This window comes from Athene cunicularia, assembly GCF_003259725.1.
Source record: "Athene cunicularia isolate RWA chromosome 4 unlocalized genomic scaffold, athCun1 chr4_part1, whole genome shotgun sequence".
NCBI classification, from domain to species: Eukaryota; Metazoa; Chordata; class Aves; order Strigiformes; family Strigidae; genus Athene; species Athene cunicularia.
Genome location: NW_020799098.1, coordinates 21377204 through 21382763, shown reverse-complemented (window position 1 = coordinate 21382763; position 5560 = coordinate 21377204). Strand labels below are relative to the sequence as shown.

The 5560-nt window shown below is 35.4% G+C and overlaps 1 protein-coding gene across 1 annotated transcript in view; it reads right to left on the bottom strand.

Annotated features, from left to right (window-relative positions):
• PCDH7 (protocadherin 7) overlaps nt 1–5560 on the bottom strand; it is a 298562-nt gene that overhangs the window by 290417 nt on the left and 2585 nt on the right. The gene's annotated exons all lie outside the window — the stretch shown is intronic.

The window sequence follows — 5560 nt, the reverse complement described above, 5'->3', positions numbered from 1 at the left end:
AAAAAAAAAAAGGAGAAATGTAGAACATAAATTACATGGAACATATTACATGCAGCCTAAAACTGAAAAAAAAAAAAAAAAATTTTGCAGCTATAACAGTTTCTAGATACCTGTTGGAAGCAGACTTGCTTAGAAAACTTAGAAAACCAGCCTGTTAAATACTGTACTGAATTGCTCATATGTCTGTATCAATATTTCCTATATATATAGTCAAAGAAAATGAAAATTATGAGTCCTGTTAAGATTAGTAATTAAATACTAAAATGCTCAGCAAATATAGTGAAGAGTTCACAGTGATTATGAAGGATTTAGTTAATTGACCCATAAGTACAATGCTAACTACTTCCGAAATCTGTTGATTTTCTTTTATATTTTAATGCAAAACCAATTTGATAAGTTTTACATCTCAAAGTTGCCCAGCAAATCACTAACTAAATAAAACTTCTAAAACTTCTGAAAGGAAATCCTTAAGGGAAAATGTGCCTGAAACCGCAGGACAGGTATTACTCCAAAACATAGCTGACAGTTGGTCAAACTAGCAAATATCTCAAATAGTAGAAAACAAGGCAACTAAACACATATAAATAAATAAATATATATATATATAAAAAAGTGAGAGAAAGACACATTCAAAAATACACTGCTACAGTACAAAGACTGACACACAATAGTCAAACTGCTAAGCGTGGTTATAACCCAGGTTCATATCGGTATGTACAATGCCAGAGAGCTGTCTGAGTTGATAAATCACAGTTTCTGTCCTTTTAAAGATGTTTCTTGCTACCCCTTGCCTATAATAGTACAGTTCTTTGCTTATTCAGAGCATGAATCCTCCTTTACTCAGATCCTGTCCCTCTTGGCTCTGTAAATCTCCTGGGAGTGCAGAATGATTCAGTAGTAACTTAGTCATTTGCACACTGTACAAGATGATTTTACTAAAAAGGGATAAAATAAAGGCTGCACTTACCAGTGGAACACTCTGTATTAAATAAAGATAATTAAAGCATCAACAATCCATCTATTTAATGTTTAATTAGTCCATCATAATTTGTTACGGAAGGTCAAATGTGGGTCACTTTGTAAAACAAATTTTAAAGTATTTAATATAATACAAATTGAGAACAGGAAATTGAAATATACTCCTGTACACTTTGCACCAAACTGCATTAAAGTTAAATGTATGAAAGAAGTCATCAATGTAAATATTTATACTTAATGTTTCCATTTTTTTCTTCTCTACTGCCCTTAGTGCTAACCATAATAATGTTACTTTTATGATTATTACACGGTAGGACATTTGCTTAGCTGAAAGTTATGAAAAACTTTATTGTTGAGAGTTGCTTTGTGATTATAATAATCAGTCTTTGAGGTAAGTCTGTGTGTGTGTGTGTGTGTCTGTACATAAGTAAGAGAAAGGATGATGCTTTCCTGCATGGTTAACCTGGTTGCCCCCTTAATGGATGAATTTTGGGTCCTATTAAGACTGCTGGTTATATGGTCATATTTATGAGGGAATTGACCCGTTTAGTTTATCGATACCATTCAAATACATGATAACTAACTTGTCAAAAAGCTTCTACATTGCAACAGACTGATTAATATTTGAAATGTTATGAAACAAATTAACTGGCTACCGCACAAAGAATTTTTTCAGAAATTCATTTCTACATATTTCACTTTTCTGTAATAAGACTTAACAGAAATTGATCTAGTTTTGACACAGAATACTGTGGTATGATAAACACTTTTCTTCCATAAACAGTACATTTCCAGTGGGAAAAGGTATAGGGACAATTCATAAAGGATTACAGAACTGACCAGGAAGCCAATACCCCAAGCAAAGAAATAATGCCACTCAGAAATTCCTGTACTGGTTCTGCTGATTTTACTGATGGTGACCAATATCTCTTAAAAAAAAACAAAAAACAAACAAACAAACAAAACCCAACCAACACAAACACCATCACAGCTACAGTGTTTTAAGTAGTCAATAATTGGATTGTTGAACAGAGCAAGCAAAAAAGAAACCAGAAGAATATGATGGCCAAAAAATGTAAACACATAACCAGGTTTTAAAAGGCCTGTTCTTCAAACAGTGGTTGTTAACACATGATAATCTCATATTTGTGATTAAATGTTCCAGTGAAATAAACCTGCTCATATGACCCTATTTTGCACTATGAAACAAAGCTGAGAAAACAGCATATATTGTAAAGCTATATATGTAACTAACATGACAAAATAAACAATTATTTAGAATTAAAATCTATTATTAGAATTTTGAATAAGGATGCAACCCTCCAAGCTGCTAAGTGATTCCTCATAGGCACTGATCTTTCCTTATATTTGGCTGTCTTTGCTGGAAATTAGTAGTATCCAGGCTCCTTGCAGGCAATATGCAGCACCTGGAGGGTTCAGATTTTAAATCTCTCATCCCAAAAACCACTTACTTAAACTCATCCACATTCAGCAAAACACTTCTGTGAAGCTTTAACTTTGGACAAGTGATTAAGGCCTATGGAATACTAAGTGATTTAAATATTTGTTTGCCATTAAGTAGATATATTAGTGCTTTACCTAATGGGAGATAATTGATAAATGGGAAGCTAAAAGAATATTTCAGCGTAATACCATGGTAAATAAGACAAGAATGGGAGTTGTGAAAAATATTCTACAAAAGTGACAGTGAAATGTCAGAAGCCTACTGAATAAAGAATTTAGTTTTAAACTTTATACAAAACACCTGATGTCAAGAAGGAGGAGTGTTGCAAATTGTTTGTAGTTTTCTCCCCTGAAATTCTCCTATACAATACTGTATCAAACAAGATGCATTTGGGAACTCATATAAGAAATTCAATGCATTGCCTAAAAAAGGAAGTATCAAATAATCAGAATGAAAACAACTTGCATTCGCTGCAGTACACCAGTCGGTCATGTAATTAGAGACTTTATTTCCTGACTGCTATATTGTAGATATACGAAAGTATCAATTACCAATTCTAATTACACTAATGGGAAAATAGTATTGCTCTCATCTCCAGTAACTTAGAGCAGGTACATTCTGCTGTGTCCACTTATTTGTTCTAAACTTTATACACCTTCTAATGTCTCCTTACAACAAAGGGAACTGACAATGCGTAAATAAAGACAGCCTTAGAGATTTCAACTAGTCTTCCTATTGTGGTCACGTCAATATGCCACTGGTTCTATTTCACATGTACAGCTGAACTATTAAACAATCTATTACACACCACATCAGAACCCTTTATCTGCAACTGCTCCACAGTTCCCTCTAAACAAGCTGCTGAGCAAGAGCTCCACGTGGATTGGGTGTTAAAAATCCTCGTGTGTTTTGCCTCATAAACTGAGAAATGCTCCACTGTCAGTGTTTGAGATGTGAGAAGTCTACATATTGTTTATGCAAATAAGTCCTAATGTCCCCACTATTATGCAAAAGCGTGAACAAAACTATATAAATGTCACTCAGCAACAAGCTGCCAAGTACCCATAGGTAAGTCCTAACAGAAGTTTTTTACCTATAGTCTCTCTTATAAAGTCTGTTATTTAGCACTACCTTTACTGTTTTCTTGGACACTTTCCTTAACTTACATTTATGCTTTATAAGTGTGTAAAAACTCTCTTCATATTTAAAAGTAAAAAGGCAAGGCGTTAGAATATTGGCTATAAATTATTCAAGTGAACTAACCTTAATAACAAACCAAATATTTAGCCCAGGGAAACTATCAACACTGACAAATTTGTTTTGTAACGAGCTAGATACATAATGGAGCAATTCAGCATGTACTTCTTCCAGTTTGGTCGTTGCAAGTAAAAGTGGAATAAAGCTATTTTCTTCTACTAAGAAGTCTTCTAATGTATTATATTGAAATATATCCTTGGAAAATGTTAATTCAAACCATATTTCTGTAATGTAATCTTAACTAAGTTTCTTATCAAGCAAAATAGTCATTTGTGGATGACCAGGCGGAATTCTTTACTATTCCTACACTTAGTATGCAAGTTATTATTTACGCTGAAAATAAATTACTTTGACAGTTTATAATTCATATATTTAGACGAATTGCAGAAGCAAGAAAGAAGTAGTATCTGATTAGCTTATGTTCTACTGCTACTTTGTTATTCCAGTGTTCACTAAAACGGCATAATCTACTATGTGCTTAATAAGCCTTAGTAGATGGAACCTTAGGAACTTTCTTAGTACTTTGTATTTTATACAGACAATTTTCAAACTGAAATTGTAATGTACTCTCCAGGAGAGAGTTAATGAAATGTATCACCCAGAAACTACTGTGTCAAACGTTCTATAAATCTGTATCACTTGTAAAGCAACATACACAAAAATACTAGTAGGTAGTACATCAATCACACCGGTTTTGGTGATCTGGAAGACTGAGTGGCTCATAGAATTCATTTTCTTTTACAGTATTATAGGTATTTCTGAGCAGAATGCAAATACTGGCAACACATTGTAAAACTTCAATTGTAGTAGACTAGCAGACGTTTCAGAGCGTATATATATATATATATATATATATATAAAAGTCATAGCGTACCATATTTGCATGTTAATAAGTTGAAAAGAAAACATTTTTGTCAGACTAGTCAGTATTTCCCTGTTCCAGACTTGGCTCTGTATGTACATGAATCAGTATTCATTTATCTCTAGATTCTTGTGCAACATGCACTGTAGCTGAGGAAACATTCAGAATATTATCTTACATGGAAAGATGTAATGGAAATCACCAGGTGTTAAGTATCTCATTTTACTATCACCCAAAAAGTACTCCCCCAAAGATAAGCGACTTCTGTTCAGTCTACATATGTGTCTTATAAAATAAACAACACAGACGCTTCATTCTCCTCTGTGCTAGCCCTGTTTTATTTCAAGCACTGCAAAGAAGTCCCAGCCAGCACCAGTTTTAGTCTATCAGAGCTTCACTGAACCGACCTCCACCAACACAGCCGAGATCTGAGCCCATCACCTGGGGCACTCCGAAGGCACCCCTCACTCCGAGGGGGTCTCACAGCAGTGACACTCTCTCTAGATAGAGCTATGCAACAGCTAGGTTAACAAATTAGGGCCTCTCAGTTTGAATGAATGAATTTCATGTGCTATACAAGGGGAGGGAAAAAAAAAAAACAAACAAACAAAAAAAGCAATGAAAACTTAGTGGGATGCGATTCTAAGGTCGCTAACATTTATGTGTATTCAGAGCAACTGCTGCAATGAGGACAATCTCTGTGGTGTAAATCAGCCCGCAGATAGGCTTTGTAGATTATTTGAGTATTCTGGACCTAATGAAAGACCTGGTAATTACAGCCATTAACACTTCATCGCAGCGGCTGCAAATCCACTCTCACCCACAGCTTTAGGAAGCGGCTGGCAGGCAGCAACCCCCTTTCCGCAAAACACCTGGTTACCGGGGCGAAACTTTCCCGCTCAGCCGGAGCTCGCTGCCTCTAAGGCTGGGAAAGCATCACGGCGGGGAAGAGCCCGCCGCGAGCGGGGTCGGGGGGGCAGCAGGACCGCGGGGGCAGG